The 24,284-nt window shown below is 40.5% G+C and overlaps 1 long non-coding RNA gene across 2 annotated transcripts; it reads right to left on the reverse strand.

The window, feature by feature from the left end:
* Nucleotides 1-2,249: 2,249 nt before the first annotated feature.
* Nucleotides 2,250-23,907, reverse strand: Gm42179. Of its 2 annotated transcripts, none has more exons than XR_880627.2 (3): nucleotides 23,773-23,907; nucleotides 3,906-4,016; nucleotides 2,250-3,610 (listed from the first exon to the last, which is right to left on the reverse strand). It is a non-coding gene; the product is annotated as a predicted gene, 42179 (long non-coding RNA). The 2 variants fall into 2 exon arrangements; XR_880628.2 differs by lacking the exon at nucleotides 23,773-23,907 and adding an exon at nucleotides 4,695-4,820.
* Nucleotides 23,908-24,284: the final 377 nt, after the last annotated feature.

Below are 24,284 nucleotides of genomic sequence, written 5' to 3' on the forward strand. Positions count from 1 at the left end.
TTTTTTTTTTTTTTTTTTTTTTTTGGTTTTTCGAGACAGGGTTTCTCTGTGTAGCCCTGGCTGTCCTGAAACTCACTCTGTAGACCAGACTGGCCTCGAACTCAGAAATCCGCCTGCCTCTGCCTCCCGAATGCTGGGATTAAAGGCGTGCGCCACCACGCCCGGCTCCTTGCTCTCTTTAGGGTAGAAGTTTCTGTCTCAATGGAGTTGTAAAACTCTGTCCCAGAACATTCTTTCTCAAGGAGCTACTGAAAAACTCCTATCCAATGTTCTTGAATGGAAGGGTTTCTTGTTTCAGCACACTAATGTGTAATTAAGGGGACAAACGTAAACATTTGTATCAGCTAATCCAAGAATAACTTCAGGACGATCATATAGAGTTATACTTCAAGACCTGGAATATTCCTATATCCTGTATTCCTGAAAGTCTGGTAAATAGTTGACATGACCTCCTTTCTGTCAATGCCCATCTCCATTACTTTGATGCTCTTTAGCCTGGAGTTTTGTCTCCTGCAATGGTCACATGGTCACTCAAAACTGTCTTCTTCTTCTTCTTCTTCTTCTTATTATTATTATTATTATTATTGATTTACAGGACCACATTACTATTCTTTTACATCCTAGTGATAAAGTTGTGCTTTTTCAGGGACTACTCAGCAATCAAGTGCTGACATCTGGCTTTCAAAATATATTCAAGGTCCCCACCTTCTGACATCGCTAGGTAACACAGCAATGTGCCCTAAAATACAAAAATATCACCCACATTGAATACCAAAATGCCATTGTTTGAATGTAGAAATGATTTTAGAGCACCCAAAAACCATCAGTGTTAAATTATGTGCCATGCGCTCTGGTCGAGTCAACTTAAGCTGAGAGGCTTGAAAGTCACTCATGAGGCAAAGAGCTTCAAGGAAGCTCTCCTCCTGGAGTCTGGCATTCCCTCTAACCCATACATTAATTTTCCATTCCCGAGTTAGTCTAGTGTATGGATCCACGTGCTCTCTTTCAGTATTTTCCTATTATAAGTGCCTTTTATGTTTGAATTCTGACATAGCTAAAGCCTTCTGCCAGTGTTCCAACAGTCCTAGAACATCCTTGAGCAAGGCCATGGGCTTGAAATTCAGTAAGAATGTTGCTAATCAGAATAGCCTCTGGTACTATACTATCACTTTGAATAAAGGCTAGGTCACTCCCTTACACAGGAATTTACCATCACTGAGGAAGAAGGAAGTTTCAGACCAAAAGAGTAACCAGAATAGATACTTAGAACTATAGCGAAGTTACACCTATACACACACATATTTACAATGGCGTAAGGGGAAGATGGACTATACAATAGACTAAAATAGGAACTATGGCAAGGGCGCAAAGTCCTTGACCCTGGCATCTAAGATTTGTGAATCTTAGGTGGAGCCCTTGTTGATCCTAGTTGTTATCAATGAATTCTATCCCAGGTGGTTCCCTTTAGACCTCTTGTGTTTGCATTACTCTGTTTTATGTAAGATTCTGGTCACCTCATTTGTAACTTACGAATATGTCACCCAACTTCCTTATTGTCTTCTGCATAAAAAGTCTGATGCTTGATTTGAAAAATACATTCAGATTTCACACAACCTCTCCTGTGTGTGTCTGTTTGTGAATTCATCCTACGCTTTGCCCACCCACAACTAGAGACCTGTTCCAAGCAGACAAAGGGGCCCAGAGTGTCTGTGGCAATTATGGAAAATAAATATAAATGCATTTCCTTGGTGAATTTAACGAAGAATGATCTAAGATTTGAATTTATTATTTCTCTCCCTCCAATATCTTCCACTGTTTCTCTCTGTTGCATGAATCTGTGTCTTTACCAGCTTGAATAACAGAATCAATTTCTCTCTCTCTCTCTCTCTCTCTCTCTCTCTCTCTCGCTCGCTCGCTTGCTCCCTCTCGCTCTCTTTCTCTCCGTCTCTCTCCCTCTCTCCCTCTCTCTCCCTCTCCCCTCTCTCTCTTTCTCTGTCTCTACCCCCATTGAGCCACACAAAAAGCACCATATGGGGAAAAATTAGTGATACCTAAAGAAATGTTTCATAGTGTTTTTCAAGTGAATAAATAACTGACTTCAACTGATCTGGATAAAAAACATTACAAATACCATTTTTATGCACTATTTATATATTTTATTCAATATTTGTGGTGGGTATTCATTTTTAAAAAACAGCTTTGATCCTATTTACCATTTTCCAAATGTGATCATTGTAACACTTACATAGATACACATTCATTACACTCTGGGTCAGAAGCATTGAAAAACATATTTTAAAATAACAGCTATGCCTTACATCAGATTATAATGATTGGTTACTTAAAACTCAAGGCAAGTAAGGTTGGTTGTTCCATTAGTCCCTTAAAGAGAGGTTATACAAAGGAAATGCATACAGTTGGCATTGTTCTACGTCTGAAGTGACCTCAGAGTATATTATTAACTCTGGTTTTGAGATTAAGCAAAAAGGCCAGTCATAGTAAAAGAAATTTCTCCTGAGAAATTTTTATTAAAAATTCATTACCATTGGTGTAGACTTGAGGTAAAGGTAGCTTGGCCTTCACAGAGTGATTTTGACCTGAAGGAGAATTTTCTCATAGATGCCCCAAATATTTCCGTGTGGTTTTCCTGCATGGATTTGGGAAATGGGTTATTTGGGTCTCAGAAGTATGGGAATGTAAGTTCCCTCAGACTAAGGAGTCTTTAGGAGAACCAAGAACCAGGTTGACCTGTGGCAGCTTGGACAAGTGCTGGCTCCTGAGGCAGGCAGTGCTCCACAGGAGTTAAAGTCATAGGAGATGCATATACATCGACATCATGTGACAGCAATATTTGCCAAGTGAACCCGTTGCTCTCTTCTCAGTAGAATGCATCTGCCATTGAGGGATGTGATGAAATTTCCTGGGATAGCTTCCTGGCCTCTTTGCACACAGTAGTAATATGCAGCAATGCTTTGGATCCTTAGGTCTTCTCTGGGCTAAGCTGCTTACTCAAAACTATTTTGAAGAAGTCACACCTAATGCTGGATATCCTTGGATCATCCCATGGTGTTTGGGGCACACAGACCTACTACATAAATAGCTCTTTATTTTTCCTTCCTCACTTTTCTCTCCTTCATTCTTGTCTCTTACACTCTATCTCCACATGTGTACCTAGCCCCAGACATGAGTATGTGACTGTTTACAGAGGACATAGAAAGTCTTAAAGTGACTTAGGGACTTTGGAAAAATAGAAGACAGTGAAGTATTTTGAGTGATCCTTAGTGATTAGAGTAGGGTGTGATGGAGCTGTGGGCTGGGGAGAAGAGAGAGATTGTCACAGATCTCGAGATTCCTTATTATGATTGCATGGCTATGTGCAGGAGATGGTTCAGATGGGGGCCCAAACCCAGGGCGTGGCAGGCATGAAGGCAGGTGGTATGGAATGCTTCTCCTTTTGCTATGTCCTCATCCACACATAAGATTCCTGGGCTTCCTGATTTCTCAACAATTGTTGTGAATGTACGCTGCTGCCCTCTGGTGGTAGGCGGGTTGGAAGACATGCTGCGGCATCAACCTGGACCCTGATGACTGGGTGCCTGAAGACTCAGACCTTAGTTAATGGAAAAAAGAATCAAAGGTATTGGCAAATATTCTTATCTCCTGGCTCCAGCTTGAAAATGTGAATAGAGCTGCCTGTGCTTTGCCCTGAATCCACCCCAGAGCTATATTCTGGTAGATTGAAGCTGTCTACTCTCCCAGGGGCCCAGCTGAGGTTGTTGGAATTCACCCTTTTGGCATTTGTTCATCTTCCCTTATAACCTAATCTCTCAGCTACAACCAACTCTCTCATCTACCAGCACAGGGTTCTCCTGGGAAGACTGGGGGACAAGCATCTTTAAACTTACAGCATTCTTGTGGTCTGAATTCCAAATGTTTGCGCACTCATGACAAGCGTGGCAGCTGTACAGCAGGTACTTTATTGTTAATGACGTAGTCATAAGCCAGGTATCTCGGCCCTGAGAACAAAAAATTATTAATCTGAGTCAAGCTCTCAGATAGGAAAATGGAAACACCATTACCATATAGATGGACTTTGCTATGATTTTTACTACTCTGTCCACTGCATGTATGTATGAACGATAAAGGCGGCATCTTACCACTACAAGACAGGATATTAAAAACAAAGAGAATTTATTGAACTTTCTAGAAGCTATTTGACTTTTCCTATGAACTGTGGTCCTCCACTGCCAGGTTGCTGACCTGGCTCCCCAACAAACACCCCTAACATCTATTTATATTATATTCTGATGACATAACCCAACCTGGTGCCGCCTGAGACTCCATTGTAAAGAAAAAATATACAGCTCACATCCACAGGTTGATGGAGGACATCAGAGGCAAAGATCATTCTCACACAAACAACTGGCAAGATTGTTGGTAATTGATCTTCACCAGGCATCTGGGGTCCATGCAACTTTCTGAGTTACTCAGATTAAAGTACATTTCACTTAAACTGGACATCCTGGTTCAAGATTATGCCAGGTTTGTATTCAAATTAATCTAAAACAGGGAGCCCTTACCTAGGAAGGGTTCGAAATATGAAATAAACACCTCAGCAACTTTAGGGAAACTGACTTCAGCAAGCTTCAGCCTGCCAGGGGATGGAAAACTTTACTTGCTAGGTTTGCAGGTACCTTTTTGTTGAGGCCGGCCAACAGCTCACATGTATGGGTTCAGCAATGCCTCTACAAGAATTATGCCAATTGTCACAACACAATTTGTGACTCTTAGGCTATATTGGGAGCTAGAGGTCATCCTCCTCATCTTTATTGTCTCTATGGCCTGATGAATCAGACCAAAAGCCATAATATGTACTGGAATGCTTTTAGAATGAAAATTAGTAGCTGCCATCTGCACACTCTTGGGGGCAGGGATGCACACCTGGTACAGTCAGGCTGAAGGGTGTTGATTGACCTGCTTGAAAAACAAAATCCAGACAGTGAAAGGCAACAGTACACAGTTTCTTTGTGGAAGCACAGGTACTTTATTCAGTTGCAAATTAGCAACAATCAAGATCAGGCTCTGGCCTCCAGGTGTGTGGGAGCTGGCTTTTAGAATTAGTAAAAAGGCCAGAGATTCTCTGGAAGTGGAGGCTGTGCTCTGAATCAACTTTGCTAGATAATCAAGATTTTTAGCTATCTTCAATAGGAATCTCTAATATTGGACTTATTACAAGACCAGTCCAAGACTGTGTTAGAATAACTGGTCACCTTTAAGAAAAGAGAAAAATCATTATGACTATTATATGACTAATATTTCTAGTCAGAATATACAGTCTCTGATGTTCATTTTGCCATAAAGTTTTAAAAGCTTGAAGCAAGAGAGCTTCACTAGTCCAAACTGGAAAAATGGAAAGCAAGGATGGATCGAAAACATGTACCCAATTTAGCTTCCTTGTCACTTCAGTCAGGGCACTGAGCCAACTCACCTGCCAGCTTGTCAAACGAATTAGCCATCATGCTTCTGCAGTGTTCCATGGAGAGAACCTATGTTTTTCCTTTCCCTAATAAGGTAGCTGTTTAGGATCAAACCATATGCCAATAAGTAGATCCTTTTAAGATACTATAAAGCATTAAGTTCTTTGACATCCAAATTTCAAAATTCTAAAATAAAAGTATGATTTAAATAATGTGCACAGAAATACACTAAATAATATGCACAGGGATATAATTTCCCCCTTCTTTGTCTTTTAAGAAGTTAAAGTTTTTTTTGTTTGTTTGTTTTTTTTTGTTTTTTTGTTTTTTTTTTGTTGTTTTGTTTTGTTTTTATCGTAAACTTTTTTTTAATTAGGTATTTTCCTCGTTTACATTTACAATGTTATCCCAAAAGTCACCCATACCCACCCCACCCCCCATTGCCCTACCCACCCACTCCCCCTTTTTGGCCCTGGTGTTCCTCTGTACTGGGGCATATAAAGTTTGCAAGTCCAAAGGGCCTCTATTTCCAGTGATGGCCAACTAGACCATCTTTTGATACATATGCAGCTAGAGTCAAGAGCTCCGGGGTACTCGTTAGTTCATATTGTTGTTCCACATATAGGTTTGCAGTTCCCTTTAGTTCCTTGGGTACTTTCTCTAGCTCCTCCATTGGGGGCCGTGTGACCCATCCAATAGCTGACTGTGATCATCCACTTCTGTGTTTGCTAGGCCCTGGCATAGTCTCACAAGAGACAGCTATATCTGGGTCCTTACAGCAAAATCTTGCTAGTGTATGCAATGGTGTCAGCGTTTGGAAGCTGATTATGGGATGGATCCCTGGATATGGCAATCACTAGATGGTCCATCCTTTCGTCACAGCTCCAAATTTTGTCTCTGTAACTCCTTCCATGGGTGTTTTGTTCCCATTTCTAGGAATGGGCAAAGTGTCCACACTTTGGTCTTCATTCTTAAAGTTAAAGTTTTAAAGTTCCACAATATCTTGTCCTTTAGAATTAATAACTTGTTGACAAAACATCTCAAATACTTGACTGTTATAGTCAGTATTCACGTAACATGGGCAGTGATTAATAGCACTTTGAATTGTTTCTCTTAAAGAGTGAGTGGTTGATGTCCAGGACTGTTGCGGCCGCCAGCAGCTCGCAACGTGAACGGTTCGACTGAGAAGGCCGCTCGAGCTGTAAGAGAGGAATCTAGACGGGGCAAAAGAAGAAATGTAGCCAAGACAGTTACTCTGATCAAGGCTCAAATTTTATTGTTGCGACACCAGTTATGAAGGAAGGGGGAGGGGACCCGATTCCCGCCGAATAATCTCTGGTCCAGTAGAAAGGTGCACGTGTGTGGCTCCTCAGGTTCCAGCAATAGGCGTGGCAGAACGAATGAGCAGGAAGCTCTACCCCTGAGCAAGCAGGTTTCAGGCTGGGGGAGGGGAGACTACATCTCCTCCCTATTATTAACAAAATAAAAAAAAAGAAAAAGCTGGCCTGAGGGGGGAAAAATTATCTATGCTCAATAGTTCTGCCTGGAATCTAGGGTTAAAGAAAAAACTTGCTTCACTGGGATTCTTTAACTTTTCTTATGGTAAACTGTATCTGGCTTAAGACTGTCCTTTCTAGTAAACAACTAACTGAAAGGCCTGGAGCTGCAGACTCTGACTTTATAATGCTAATTAGTACTTGGTAGGTAACTTTCTAGTTGAATTTTAAGTAGGGCGTTGGAACTCTGGCTAAGTTTGACTGAAAGATGTGAAAATAGCACTAAGTTGATATTCCTCCGCATTTTTGGAAGATAGGTGGGAAACAGGGAGAAGGCGTTCGACCGGCTCTTTTATTTGGGTGGGAGGCAGTGAAGGGCTTGCCCTTTCAATAGTACGTCTCCAATCTCTCTCCCCCCTATTAATTAAGTTAAATAAGGCAACACTTAACTGAGGTGATCAAATGATTTTCTCATCCGTAGATGAGTGGGCTTTTAACCTTGGCTTGGGTGGACATGGACCCGATTCCTCCCGTGGGTAAAACCCACACATGTGGCTCTTGGTACCTTTTGGGGAGGCGAGGTAGAGCCGGAGAATATTTTTTATTTTTAACCAAAATTTGGTACCAACCTCTTTCAAACCGGGTTTATCTCACAGGAAACTCAGAAATGGTCAAGCCGGACCTTCCCTTGCAGTAAGTATCTCTGCACCAAGCGGTGCCCATACTGAATTTGTACAATCACAAACCAGTATGCACAGTTCTGAGTGCTGTGCAGCTCCTAAAGGAGAATTATCAACCTCAGAATTAGCAAAGCCTAAGCAAGAATTATGTCATTAATAACACCACGATTTGTGGCTAAAATAGGAGCTGGAAGTCGTTCCTCCTCATCCCTGTTTTTTCCACAGCCTATTGAGCTAAGGACACCTTGCAGTAACAGCAAGGGTGAAAAGCCAGAGGTCAGCTAAGGGGCTAAGCCTGTCTATCAAAATAAAAACCAATCTTTATTAATATAGAAAAATCTACTCTTCTAGCCCTCTAGGTAAACCTAAATTTTTAACTCAGACTGAAAGCCACATGCTGGAAATGTCCTGAGACTGGGGGTAACAGCTGCCACCTGTGTGCTCTAGGGGGGCGGGGATGCACATCCACTGGTCCGCCTCGGGAATGTTGATTTACCTGCTTGAAAGACAAAATCTTGAAAGACAGTGAGAAAGTAGGAAAGCAGAACTTCTTTCCGGGAAGTCTAGGTACTTTATTCAAATGCAAATTGTAAAGCTGAGGCTAGTCTCCGGCCTCCTGTCGGGAGCTGGTTCAGAGAGTAGCTGGAGAACAGCTTTGAGAGCTGTTGCTCTCAGCTGAATTTTAAGCACAAAAGGAATTTTAGTCTTTAGAATGATACTTACCAGAAGAGTCAGAATCTGTGTTCATCTGACGAATTAATCTCTCTGGCAGCCACCGCGCTCCATCTTCATCTCATGAAAAAACACAAACTGAGCCCCTACCCCAAATTAGAACTGGATCTGGACCCTTCCATTTGTTAGTCAGGGGGTATTAAGTGACCAATTGCTCTTTAATTAACTTGCTAGGTAATTTAGAATATAGGAATCTCTAACATTGGACTGAATATTAGGACCAGTCTAAGATTGAGTTAGAATGGCTGGTCACACTGAAGAAAGGAGAAAAATCATTATGACTCTATTAAATGACTAATTTTACTAAGTCTGAATATACAGTCTCTGATGTACTATTGTCATAAAGTTAAAAGGCTAGAAGCTAGTCTAAACTGGAAAAATGACAAGTAAGGATGGATCTAAAACATGAATTTAATTTAGTTTTTTAGTCAATTTAATCAGGACATGAGTCAACTTACCTACCAGCTCGTCACACGAATTTACTAATATGCTTCTGCAGCGTTCTGTGGAGAAAACCTGTTTTTCCCTTTTCTAATAAGGTAGCTGTTTTAGGATTAATCTATAAGCCAATAAGTAGATCCCTTTAAGATACTATAAAGCATTTATTAAACTCTTTGACATTAAAATATTAGATTTTGAAAATAAAGGTAAGACTTTAATAGTGTGCATGGGAATGCACTAAATAGCATGCACGGGGATACAATTTCTCTCTTTTTTGTCTTTTAAGAAGTTAAAGTTTTAAAATTTTACAATACCTAAACTTTTGAATTAATAACTAGTTGACAAAACATTTTAAATACTTGGCTGTAAAGGGGCAGTGACTAATTGCACTTTTAATCAATTTTCTTAAGGAGCAGTTGTAACTAGAAGGCTTGCAAAGTTATTAAGAGTCACATGTGCATAATTTATTTATTAACTAGAAATATGCATAAGCAATTGTAAATTTGAGAATTAATAGTATCTGAGGGATGAACAATTTAAGCAATTGCGAGCTCAGAGATATGGCATTGACTATTAATATACAAATTAAGGTTTGATTGTTCAGCATTTTAAAACACCATCTACAGCACACAACTAGATCATCTGTGCTGGAACAGGGGAAACTGTGTCTTAAGACTCCGCCCCACAGAAGCTAGTTGGGCCCACATGGGCCAACGATTGGCTGGGAGGATGAGAAAAATGACTTTACAATAATGTTTTCTTTTTGGCCAAAGAATTGTTTTGGGCACAACCAATTTTTAATTACCAATTAATAACAATTATAAAAGCTTTATTTTTTTGTAGAAACTTTTGTAGTAAACTAAAACCCTAAGTAATAAAAGGATATTGTCTCTGAATCTTTTGGGTGAGAGCAAGGATTTAAGGTAAACTTTAAGAAGCATTAGTTAATAAAATACTTTTCACTTAGGAAACAATATACACTGAAAGATTAAAACTCTTGGCTTCTTGTATAGAAGCAGAAACAATAAAATTTTTCTTACATAATGTAAAGTTACATTAGCCATACCTAGAGGCAAAATTTTCTAGTGATTACAGTTCACTAGAAGCAAAACTCTTTGAATTTAAGCATTATTTTAAACATCTGAATAGATCTGCAACACTGTTAAAAAGAATTTCTCTTGAACACAGGGAAAAATCTTTCTCAGGCACTGTTTGCAAAACAAAAGAAAGGCCACAAGCCGCTCTGGGGCTGCCCAGAGCCCTGCATTGACTCAAACGTAAAATACTTTTTAATCTGAGCATCTTGGCCCTCCTGTAATAAGGACCGATTTTAGAGAAACAATATAACTGTCTACGCCTCTAAATTATGATACTCTTTCTTAAGATGACTTACAGTTAAAACGTTCTTCACAACTTTAGTGTTGTGAAAAAATTGCCTGTACTACAGTTTCCTGCCAGGCAGCAACTATAACCAAACTGTTTGTCTAATCTATTCACAAAGACAAACATAACTAGATAACTCTGTCACAGTTTTGTATGAAGTGAGCTGTATGAGCGCTCTCATAAGATGATTACTCTTGTAATTATCTTAATTACAGTATACAGGTGAATTAAAGATCTTAAATTTGAAATCAAACTGCAAGCTGCAGTCAATGGAACAATAGCAGTTTTAACCATAATTTTTAAGTTTTTTGTGCAAGGTTAGGATAATACCTATAACCTTGGGAAAGTAAAACCCAAGTTTAAAACGATTTATTATCTTTAAAATCAATATTAGAAGCATTACTATCATATTACGAAGTTTGGATGTCAATTAATACCTATGAATACCTATTAAAACAAGCTTTAATGCTTTAATAAAGAGACATTGCTTTAAACCTTATTTTAAATTTTACTATTTAGGATACGAACCATATTAATTATTACCTAAACTAGAAATATCTTTAGAGACCCAGCCTCTTGGGCTGCCTTATGCCATGTGTCGGAAGGACTCTAAACTTGAGTTATCAAATTTAACACTAACCATCTGTAGCAATGTAACAATTATTAATCTTAACCAACAACTTATGAGCTGATTGTGAAAACACTTAGAGCACATTACCAATAAAAAAGAACCAAATGAAGCAGTTACATTTAGACCAATCAGAGAATAATAATTTTTGTAGCTACAATCATAAAATAGAAAACACTTTACCATTGTCAAACACATTAATCATGAACCATTTATTAGCTTTTTTACTCTGAAACTTAGAGGCTGTGCACTCGCCCTTATTTCCTAAAACGAACAGTTTTTCCAGCAGGGGCCCTCTTGCCACGTGTCTGATTCCTGGCTGAAACATGTGGCAGCTCTCGGCTTTGCAGATAAAGTTTTTTATACCATCTTTATTATCCAACACAAAACATAGAACATTCATTCATACAGACTGGACACGAACATACATGAATCGAACACGAGAACAGATTGGTGCACCGGACATTAGACAAGACACAAAAGGTAACAGAGTACTCCTGCTATAAGGCCCAGAGAGATATTTCTCTCTGCTTTTTGGGACATTTTCCTCCCTTATGATGCATTTTTTATTAACTGGGGCAATACGCCTATTCCTTTTAATAAACCCTTTCTTTTCTCACACCTCATGTAGCTTCGGAGAGCTACGGCCTACCGCCTGATCCATGACTTTAAACCCTTTCTTCTTCCACCTAAGCAGCTTCCTAAAAAGCTGCGGCTAACCTGCCTGTTTCCGTTTCTAGTTCCGATTAACACGCTGCTGACCCAAGCAGAACCAGCGTTGGGTTAGCACTGATTCAAGCTTAATTCGTATCCTACCGCATCCTCAGCAACACTTTACAAAACTGAAATTTTAAGCTAGCACTAGCATGTGTACTTGTCCGTTGCTCCGATGTCCGATACGAAGATCCTTTCCTGTGGAGCTCCAATGCAGCGTTCCTCTTAGCATCTCTCTGCCATTCTTCAGGTCCCAGTTCTGGCGCCAAAATGTTGCGGCCGCCAGCAGCTCGCAACGTGAACGGTTCGACTGAGAAGGCCGCTCGAGCTGTAAGAGAGGAATCTAGACGGGGCAAAAGAAGAAATGTAGCCAAGACAGTTACTCTGATCAAGGCTCAAATTTTATTGTTGCGACACCAGTTATGAAGGAAGGGGGAGGGGACCCGATTCCCGCCGAATAATCTCTGGTCCAGTAGAAAGGTGCACGTGTGTGGCTCCTCAGGTTCCAGCAATAGGCGTGGCAGAACGAATGAGCAGGAAGCTCTACCCCTGAGCAAGCAGGTTTCAGGCTGGGGGAGGGGAGACTACACAGGACTCCACAGAAAGTTGTCTGCACAGACCAGAGTGTGGACCTCAGAAGCTAACAGCTTCTGGGACAGGCGAGAGCCACAGAGCTTCTGAGGCAGCGCCGTTTTCGGGCTCCAGACATCTGGCCATCTTCCCGGCCAGATGACAGGGGTCTGCCCAGCCTGGGAGGCTAGGATTTTGACTCAGGAGCGGCGGGAGCCACCTTGGTTCCCGGACTCAGCAGAAAGCAGCCTGCACAGGTGAGAGTGTGGACTACAGAAGCTAACAGCTTCTGGGACAGGCAAGAGTGACAGAGCTTTTGAGGCAGCGCCATATTCGGGCTTCAGACATCCGGCCACCTTCCCGGCCAGAGGTCAGGTGTCTGCCCGGACGGAGAGGCCCTAGCCTCAGGATCCGCGGGAGCCATTTTGGTTCCGGGACTTCACAGAAAGTAGTCTGCACAGATGAGAGTGTGGACTACTGAAATTAACAGCTTCTGGGACAGGTGAAAGCAACACAGCTTCTGGAAAAGGTTCTATTTTGGCCCTTCATCTTCGGCCAGGAGAAGGTCCAAACACCAGATAAGTGTGCACCTTCCCTGTAAGAGGTGAGCTTGCCTGCAGACAGCGCTCTGACCACTGAAACTCAGAGGAGAGATCTAGTCTCCCAGGTCTGCTGATAGAGGGTAACAGAATCACCAGAGGAACAATCTCTAAACAGAGACAACTATAACAACTAACTCCAGGTATTACCAGATGGCGAAAGGTAAAAGTAAGAATCTTACTAACAGAAACCAAGACCACTCACCATCATCAGAACCCAGCACTCCCACTTTGCCAAGTCCAGGGCAACCCAACACACCCGAAAAGCTAGACCCGGATTTAAAAGCATATCTCATGATGATGGTAGAGGACATCGAGAAAGACTTTAATAACTCACTTAAAGAAATACAGGAGGGGCCACCTTCCTGGTGAGAGCACAGGGGTCCGCCCGACCCGAGAAGTTTCTTCCATAGGCCCTGGCGGCCGGAGCCTCCTTGGCTCCGGGACTCCGCGGAGGGCAGGCTGCACGGGTGAGGGTGTGGAATACAGAGGCCAGCCGTTTCTGGGACAGGCGAGAGCCAGAGAGCTTCTGAGGTGGTACCATCTACAGCTCCAGACAACCGGCCACCTTCCTAGTGAGAGCACAGGGGTCCGCCCGGCCTGAGAGTTTTCTGCCACAGGCCCCCGCGGCGGGAGCCTCCTTGGCTCCGGGACTCCGCGGAGGGCAGGCTGCACTGGTAAGGGTGTGGAATACAGAGGCCAGCCATTTCTGGAACAGGCAAGAGCCAGAGAGCTTCTGAGGTGGCACAAACTTCGGCTCCAGACAATCGGCCACCTTCCTGGCCAAAGCAACAGAGCTCCTGGGAAAAATCCTGTTTTGGGCCTTCATCTTCAGCCAGGAGAAGGTCCAAACACCAGATAACTGTGCACCTTCCCTGAAAGAGGAGAGCTTGCCTGCAGAGACTGCTCTGACCACTGAAACTCAGAGGAGAGAGCTAGTCACCCACGTCTGCTGATAGAGGGTAACAAAATCAACAGAGTAATAATCTCTAAAAAAAGACAACTATAACAACTAAATCCAGAGATTGCCAGATGGCGAAAGGAAAAAGTAAGAATCCTACTAACAGAAACTAGGACCACTCACCATCATCAGAACCCAGAACGCCCACTTTGCCCAGTCCAGAGGATCCTAACACAACTGAAAAGGTAGACCTGGATTTAAAAACATATCTCATGATGATGGTAGAGGACATAAAGAAGGAATTTAATAATTCACTTAAAGAAATACAGGAGAACACTCCTAAAGAGTTACAAGTCCTTAAAGAAAAACAGGAAAACACAACCAAACAGGTAGAAGTCTTTATAGAAAATCAGGAAAACACTTCCAAACTGATGATGGAAATGAACAAAACCATACTAGACCTAAAAAGGGAAGTAGACACAATGAAGAAAACCCAAAGTGAGGCAACACTGGAGATAGAAACCCTAGGAAAGAAATCTGGAACCATAGATGCCAGCATCAGCAACAGAATACAAGAGATGGAAGAGAGAATCTCAGGTGCAGAAGATTCCATAGAGAACATCGGCACAACAATCAAAGAAAATGGAAAATGCAAAAAGATCCTAACTCAAAACATCCAGGAAATCCAGGACACAATGAGAAGACCAAACCTATGCATAATAGGAGTGGATGAGAATGAAGAATTTCAACTCAAAGAACCAGCAAACATCTTCAACAAAATTATTGAAGAAAACTTCCCAAATCTAAAGAAAGAGATGCCCATGAACATACAAGAAGCCTACAGAACTCCAAATAGACTGGACCAGAAAAGAAATTCCTCCTGACACATAATAATCAGAACATCAAATGCACTAAATAAAGATAGAATACTAAAAGCAGTAAGGGAAAAAGGTCAAGTAACATATAAAGGCAAGCCTATCAGAATTACACCAGATTTTTCATCAGAGGCTATGAAAGCCAGAAGAGCTTGGAAAGATGTTATACAGACACTAAGAGAACACAAATTCCAGCCCAGGCTACTATACCCAGCCAAACTCTTAATTATCATAGATGGAGAAACCAAAGTATTCCACGACAAAAATAAATTCACCCATTATCTCTCCACGAATCCAGCCCTTCAAAGGATAATATCAGAAAAAAAGAAAAAAAACCAATACAAGGACGGGAACCACGCCCTAAAAAAACCAAGAAGATAATCCATCAACAAAACTAAAAGAAGACAGCCACAAGAACAGAATGCCAACTTTAACAACAAAAATAACAGGAAGCAACAATTACTTTTCCTTAATATCAATAGTCTCAACACCCCAATAAAAAGACATAGACTAACAAACTGGCTACAAAAACATGACCCAACATTTTGCTGCTTACAGGAAACTCATCTCAGAGAAAAAGATAGACACCACCTCAGAATTAAAGGCTGGAAAACAATTTCCAAGCAAATGGTATGAAGAAACAAGCTGGAGTAGGCATCCTAATATCTGATAAGATTGACTTCCAACCCAAAGTCATCAAAAAAGACAAGGAGGGGCACTTCATACACATCAACGGTAAAATCCTCCAAGAAGAACTCTCAATTATGAATATCTATGCTCCAAATACAAGGGCAGCTACATTCATTAAAGAAACTTTAGTAAAGCTCAAAGCACACATTGCACCTCACACAATAATAGTGGGAGACTTCAACACACCACTTTCACCAATGGACAGATCATGGAAACAAAAACTAAACAGGGACACAGTGAAACTAACAGAAGTGATGAAACAAATGGACTTAACAGATATCTACAGAACATTTTATCCTAAAACAAAAGGATATACCTTCTTCTCAGCACCTCATGGTACCTTCTCTAAAATTGACCACATAATTGGTCACAAAACAAACCTCAACATATACAAAAATATTGAAATTGTCCCATGCGTCCTATCAGACCACCATGGTCTAAGGCTGATCTTCAATAACAAAATAAATAATAGAAAGCCAACATTCACATGGAAACTGAACAACACTCTTCTCAATGATACCTTGGTCAAGGAAGGAATAAAGAAAGAAATTAAGGACTTTTTGGAGTTTAATGTAAATGAAGCCACAACATACCCAAACTTATGGGACACAATGAAAGCATTCCTAAGAGGAAATCTCATAGCTCCGAGTGTCTCCAAAAAGAAACTGGAGAGAGCACACATTAACAGCTTGACAACACATCTAAAAGCTCTAGAACAAAATGAAGCAAATTCACCCAAGAGGAGTACATGACAGGAAATAATCAAACTCAGGGGCGAAATCAACAAAGTGGAAACAAGAAGAACTATTCAAAGAATCAACCAAATGTGGAGCTGGTTCTTTGAGAAAATCAACAAGATAGACAAACCCTTAGCCAGACTCACTAGAGGGCACAGAGAAAGCATTCAAATTAACAAAATCAGAAATGAAAAGTGAGACACAACAACAGATCCTGAAGAAATCCAAAACTCCATCAGATCCTTCTACAAAAGGCTATACTCAACAAAACTGGAGAACCTGGATGAAATGGAGAAGTTTCTAGATAGACACTAGGCACCAAAGTTGAATCAAGATCCGGTTAAATGATCTAAACAGCCCTATATCCCCCAAAGAAATAGAAGCAGTCATTAATAGTCCCTGAACCAAAAAAAAAAAAAAAAAAACCCAGGACCAGATGGGTTTAATGCAGAGTTCTATCAGACCTTCAAAGAAGATCTAATTCCAGTTCTTCACAAACTATTCCACAAAATATAAACAGAAGGTACTCTACCCAACCCATTCTATGAAGCCACAATTATTCTGATACCTAAACAGCAAAGAGACACAACAAAGATAGAGAACCTCAGACCAATTTCCCTTATGAATATTAATGCAAAATACTCAATTAAGTTTTTGGTAACTGAATCCAAGAACACATCAAAACAATCATCCATCCTGACCAAGTAGGTTTCATCCCAGGGATGCAGGATTGGTTCAATATACGGAAATCCATCAAGGTAATCCATTATATAAACAATCTCAAAGACAAAAACCACATGATCATCTCCTTAGATGCTGAGAAAGCATTTGACAAAATCCAACACCCATTCATGATAAAATTGTTGGAAAGATCAGGAATTCAATGCCAATACCTAAACATGATAAAAGCAATCTACAGCAAACCAGTAATCAACATCAAAGTTAATGGTGAGAAGCTGGAAGCAATTCCACTGAAATCAGGGACTAGACAAGGCTGACCACTCTCTCCCTACCTATTCAACATTGTACTTGAAGTCCTAGCCAGAGCAATTAGACAACAAAGAGAGATCACGGGGATAAAAATTGGAAAAGAAGAAGTCAAAATATCACTTTTTGCAGATGATATGATAGTATATATAAGTGACCCTAAAAATTTTACCAGAGAACTCCTAAGCCTGATAAACAGCTTCAGTAAAGTAGCTGGATATAAAATTAACTCAAACAAGACAATGGCATTTCTGTACACAAAGGATAGACAGGCTGATAAAGAAATTAGGGAAACAACACCCTTCTCAATAGTCACAAATAATGTAAAATACCTTGGTGTGACGCGAACTAAGGAAGTGAAAGATCTATATGATAAGAACTTCATGTCTCTGAAGAAAGAAATTAAAGAAGATCTCAGAAGATAGAAAGATCTCCCATGTTCATGGATTGGCAGGATCAATATAGTAAAAATGGCTTTCTTGCCAAAAGCAATCTACAGATTCAATGCAATCCCCATCAAAATTCCAACTTAATTCTTCAACGAATTAGAAAGGGCAATCGGCAGATTCATCTGGAATAACAAAAAACCTAGGATAGCAAAAACTCTTCTCAAGGGTAAAAGAACCTGTGTTGGAATCACCATGCCCGACCTAAAGCTGTACTACAGAGCAACTGTGATAAAAACTGCATGGTACTGGTATAGTGACAGACAAGTAGAGCAATGGAACAGAATTGAAGACCCAGAGATGAACCTACACACCTATGGTCACATGATCTTTGACAAGAGAGCTAAAACCATCCAGTGGATAAAAGACAGCATTTTCAACAAATGGTGCTGGCACAACTGGCTGTTATCATGTAGAAGAATGCGAACTGATCAATTCCTATCTCCTTGCACTAAGGACAAATCTAAGTGGATTAAGGAACTCCACATAAATCCAGAGACACTGAAACTTACAGAGGAGAATGTAGGGAAAAGCCTCAAAAATATGGGTACAGCAGAAAAATTCCTGAATAGAACAACAATGGCTTGTGCTGTAAGAGTGAGAATCGATAAATGGTACCTCATAAAATTGCAGAGCTTCTGCAAGGCAAAAGACACCGTCAATAAGACAAAAAGTCCACCAACAGATTGGGAAAGGATCTTTACCTATCCCAAATCAGATAGGGGATTAATATCTAATATATTTATGAATTCAAGAAGTTAGACTCCATAAAATCAAATAACCCCATTAAAAATGGGGCTCAGAACTGAAAAAAGAATTCTCACCTGAGAAATACAAATGGCAGAGAAGCACCTGAAAAAAAAATGTTCATCATCCTTAATCAACAGGGAAATGCAAATCAAAACAACCCTGAGATTCCACATCACACCAATCAGAATGGCTAAGATGAAAAATTCAGGTTACATCAGATGCTGGCGAGGATGTGGAGAAAGAGGAACACTCCTCCATTGTTGGTGGGATTGCAAGCTTGTATAACCACTCTGGAAATGTGATTCCTCAGACAATTGGACATAGTACTACCGTAGGATCCTGCAATACCTCTCCTGGGCATATATCCAGAAGATGTCCCAACTGGTAAGAAGGACACATGCTCCACTATGTTCATAGCAGCCTTATTTATAATAGCCAGAAGCTGGAAAGAACCCAGATGACCCTCAACAGAGGAATGAATACAGAAAATGTTGTACATTTACACAATGGAGTACTACTCAGCTATTAAAATGAATGAATTTATGAAATTCCTAGGCAAATGGTTGGACCTGGAGGGCATCATCCTGAGTGAGGTAACCAATCACAAAGGAACTCACAGAACATGTACTCACTGATAAGTGGATATTAGCCCAGAAACTCAGGATACCCAAGATATAAGATACAATTTGCTAAACGCATGAATCGCAAGAAGAACAAAGACCAAAGCGTGGACACTTTGCCCCGTCTTAGAATTGGGAACAAAACACCCATGGAAGGAGTTACAGAGACAAAATTAGGGGCTGTGATGAAAGGATGGACCACCTTGTGATTGCCATATCCAGGGATCCATCCCATAATCAGCTTCCAAATGCTGACACCATTGCATACACTAGCAAGATTTTGCCTAAAGGACCCAGATATAGCTGTCTCTTGTGAGACAATGCCATGGCCTAGCAAACACAGAAGTTGATGCTCACAGTCAGCTATTGGATGGATCACAGGGCCTCCAATGGAGGAGCTAGAGAAAGTACCCAAGGAGCTAAAGGGAACTGCAACCCTATATGTGGAACAACAATATGAACTAACCAGTACCCCGGAGCTCTTGTCCCTAGCTGCCTATGTATCAAAAGATGGCCTAGTTGGCCATTACTGGAAAGAGAGGCCCATTGGACTTGCAAACTTTATATGCCCAGTACAGCGGAACGCCAGGGCCAAAAAGGGGGAGTTGGTGGGTAGAGCAGTGGGGGGGGGGTGGGTATGGGGGAATTTTGGGATAGCATTGGGAAATGAAAATGAGGAAAATACCTAATTAAAAAAAAGAATGAAGTAGAAATAAAAAAATGAGTGGTTGTAACTAGAAGGCTTGAAAAGTTATTAATAGTTACATGTGCATAATTTATTTATTAACTTAGGAATAAGAGCATTTATTTGCAGCAATTTATTAAGTCTAATTCCTCAAGAATTCACACCCTTATGTGGAAACAAGTAGTAACTGAGGACACTGAGGAAAGAATTTTATAGGCACAATTTTCAAGAATACTAAAATATTATATTAAACCATAATTGTTTTGAATATATAAAGAATATGTAGGACCTATAGACTGCCTGAGATATAAATCCAACATGGCATTGCTTTAAGTTATCTAGGCAATCGAGAAAAATTTATTAAATGTCTAAAACCAGCCTTCTTAAAAGGACAGCATTTTTTCTATGAGTTGTATATGCATAAGCAATTGCAAATTTGAGATTAATAGCATCTGAAGGACGAAAAATCTTAAGCAATTGTGAGCTCTGACATAATATTTACTATTAATATACAAATGAAGGTTTGATTGTTCAGCATTTTAAAACACCATCTACAGCACACAACGTAATTATCTGTGCTGAAACAGTGGGAAGAATAAGCATGTGATCTAATTTACATCTACTTACTTCCCATACAGGGGTTGTTTTTAAACACAATAATTGGGATGTATGCATGCATGGATTTATAGAAGCTACAGAAGCATGCATAAAAACAATTCTTAACTTATCTTTGGGATATTGATTGTCAATCTTATTTAAAATGATGGTATGCAATAGATTAATATTTTGTAATAACTAAATTAATTGCTGTTTTGAACACAGAACAGACACTTAGTCAGGTTTTTAAGACACAAATTTTGTTATAGGTTTTCTAAAATACACAAGTATATCTTACAATCCTTTATTAGTACCAAAGTAGTTTTAATAGGATGTAGAAACTGTGTTTTGAGGTGAACGACACCTCGGCCTTGCACACCCTTGGCCTTCCTCTCAGGCAGAAGAGGCTGAAGGCAGCCCAATCTGTTGTAGGCCAGAAAGCCCACCCTGAGTCTTAGTGCAAAAATTATGGCTACCCAGGTCGGGACAGGTGGAGGCTTATGGGGCAATGGCAAGGGCAGCCCTCTCTTGAGTTCCTTACAAAGCCTCCCACTTTCTGGAGACCTCCCGAACCACTACAGCTCAGGGAAAGCTGTGTGCCCCAAGGTCCCGCCCCACAGCAGCCAGCAGCTAGCTGGCTCCACGTGGGCCAACAATTGGCTGGGAGGATGAGAAAATGACTTTACAATAATGTTTTCTCTTGCCAAAGAATTGTTGTTGGCACAGCTAATATTTGATTAACATTGATTATTATTAATAACAATTGAGACTGCAAGCTTATACAACCACTCTGGAAATCAGTCTGGCTGTTTCTCAGAAAATTGGACATGGTACTACTGAAGGATCCCGCAATACCTCTACTGGGCATATATCCAGAAGATGTACCAACTAGTAAGAAAGAAACATGTTCCACTATGTTCATAGCAGCCTTATTTATAATAGCCAGAAGCTGGAAAGAACCCAGATGCCCCACAACAGAGGAATGGATACAAATAATGTGGTACATTTACACAATGGAGTGCTACTCAGCTGTTAAAAAGAATGAATTTATGAAATTCCTTGGCAAATGGTTGGACCTGGAGGGCATTATCCCGAGTGAGGCAACCCAATCACAAAAGAACTCAAGTGATATGTACTTCTGATAAGTGGATATTCGCCCAGAAACTTAGAATACCCAAGATATAAGTTACAATTTGCAAAACTCATGAAACTCAAGGAGAAGGAAGACCAAAGTGTGGACACTTTGCCCCTTCTTAGAGTTGGGAACAAAATACCCATGGAAGGAGTTACATAGACAAAGTTTGGATCTGAGAGAAAAGGATGGACCATCTAGAGACTCCCATATCCAGGGATCCATCCCATAATCAGCCTCCAAAGGCTGACACCATTGCATACACTAGCAAGATTTTGCTGAAAGGACCCTGATATAGCTATCGCTTTTGAGACTATGCCGGAGTCTTGCAAACACATAAGTGGATGCTCACAGTCAGCTATTGGATGGATCACAGCGCCCCCAATGGAGGAGCTAGAGAAAATACCCAAGGATCTAAAGGGATCTGCAACCCTATAGGTGGAACAACATTATATATATAGGTGAACTATCCAGTACCCCGAAGCGCTTGACTCTAGATGCATATATATAAAAAGATGGCCTAGTCGGCCATCACTGGAAGGAGAGGCCCATTGGACTTGCAAATTTTATATGCCTCAGTACAGGGGAATGCCAGGGCCAAAAAGTGGGAGTGGGTGGGTAGGGGAGTGGGGGGGAGGGTATGGGGAACTTTTGGGATAGCATTAGAAATATAAATGAGGACAATACCTAATAAAAATAATTAATAACAATTATAAAAGCTTTCTTTATTTTCTGCAAAGCCTTCTGTAGTAAACTAAAACCCTAAGTAATAAAAAGATATCGCCTCTGAATCTTTTCAGGAGCAACAGCTACTCCCCAAAACTTAAAAGCTCCTTGTGTGAGAGCAAGGATTTAAAGTAAACTTCCCTTGAGAGGCATTAGCTAATAAAATATTTCTACTTAGAAAACAATGTACACTGGAAGATTCAAACTCTTGGCTTGTTGTATAGAAGCAGAAATGATAAAAATTTCGTACATAATGTAGATCAATATTTATCCATATCTAGAGGCAAAATATTCCAGTTATTTTAAACTTACTTGAAGCAAAACCTTTACAATCATTAAGATGCAAAGGAGAGAGAGAAAAAAGAAACACACTTTTATATCTATAATAACTATATAAAATGTAGGCAAGCCAGATTATAATGCCTTTATAAATTTTACAGTCTGATTGATCCTTTATAAACTATGGATTTGAACTTTATTAAAACAGCATCTGGCTAGATCTGCAAAGATGCTCTTTTAGCTAAAGGGAATTTCCCCTGGAGGCAAATCTCCAGAGCTTCCCTAGGCACTGTTTGCAAGACAAAGGAAAGTCACACAAACCAAGCAAAAGCTGCTCTGAGCTTAGTTCCTCTTGCCATGAGGATGATATTAGAATTACTAAGTTTCTTTTGCAACATTAGATTATATCTATAACTTTGGGAAAGCAAAACCCAATTTCAAAACAATTTATCACTTTAAGAATCAACATTAAAACTTCACTACTACATTGCAAAATTTGGCTGCCAATTTATATCTATGAATGCATGACAATGTAAGTTTTAACGCTTCATAAAAGAGACATTGCTTTAAATTTTATCTTAATCTTACTTTCTAGGATAACAATCACATTAAATATTATCTCAGTTAAAAGTATCTTAGGAGGCCCAGTTTTTTGGCCTGCTCCACCACATGTTTGAAAAGATTCCTGAGTTGCCAAATTAAGGCTAAACTTCTGTTACCAATATAACAATTATTTAATCTTAACCAATAATTTATGAGCTGATTGTGAAGACACACTGAGCATATTACTAGTTAAAAAGAAGAAGAAGAAGAAGAAGAAGAAGAAGAAGAAGAAGAAGAAGAAGAAGAAGAAGAAGAAGAAGAAGAAGAAGCTATACCAGCACTTTTCTAAATTTTCACATAGCTCTAAACACATGCACAAAACACACAAAGCAGAAACCAACAGCTCCAGACATGTGGAACCCCTACTTGTCCTCAATGAGCAGGCAAAAGAATTAGAAGGGTAAGCTTCCTTTTCATAAACAAAACTTGGTCCATCTTGACCAATCTCTGGAGACCACCAGGTGACTCTTGCTCTCCCACTTCCCAGGGTGTCCCCTGGTGAGGTGACAGTCTTCCTAGCACATCTGCTGACCACAGCCTGAAGGGACAGCTGCAAATATCAAGCGCACATTTCATAAAATCCCATTGTCTATAAACACCAGAGAAAACAAACTCAGGCAGATCTAAACTCAGACTGCACCATGTTTCAGAGGCACGAAACAAAACACAGACAACAAACCAATACAACAAGCACATGTTCAATTCCGGAAACATAAGACAGACACTTAGAATGAAGACACCAGCTGGCACACACACAAGAGGGGGATTCCCCAATTTTCTCTCTGTCCCTGGGAGAGTTTCAAAATCCACTTTCTTTCTGCCTAATGCAGTTTCCAACTGCGGCCATCTGCCTGATTATTAAATCCCTTTTATTAAAACCTAATATTTCTCTCTCCTAAAAAAACAGCTTCTAGAAGCTGCAGCCAAAGGCCTGCCTGTTGAGTTCCTAGTTCCCGGTAGCTCACTGCTAAACCTAAGTGAATCCAGCGTGCTGGTATAGCACTGATCCATCTTATCCCATACCAACCTTCTGTGGTACAAATTTTAATTCTTTTCTTCTTGCATGGAGCTACAAATCAGCAGTGTTTCTTCCAAATGTCCTCTGCCTTTCTCAGGTCCTGCATTGGTTCGCCAAATTGTTGAGGCTGGCCAGTGGCTCACATGTCCGGGTTTGAGCCTGGAAGGCATCTTGGAATCTGGAAGAAAAGAGGGAATCTAGGCTATGAGAGAAAGGATGGAACCAAGACAATAGTCTGATCAAGGTTCAATTTTAATATAGGGGAACACGTGCTTATAAAGAGGGGGGCCCACTCCCACTGAATCATCCTTGGAGTCCAGCTGCATGTGTCCACATGTAGGCAATGGAACAGCTAGGCAGCAGGTAGCAGCAGCAGCAGTGGTTGAATAATAGGGTGGCAGGCTCCACTCCAGGTGATCTCCTAGTGACAAGTCAAGCCTGCTCAGCCTGTTTTCAGGCTGTGGGGGGGAGGTTACACCTTTTCCAGGTGGGTTGAAGCATTCATCTGGACTAAACCTGCT

Source organism: Mus musculus, chromosome X (genome assembly GCF_000001635.26).
Source record: "Mus musculus strain C57BL/6J chromosome X, GRCm38.p6 C57BL/6J".
Classification (NCBI taxonomy): Eukaryota; Metazoa; Chordata; class Mammalia; order Rodentia; family Muridae; genus Mus; species Mus musculus.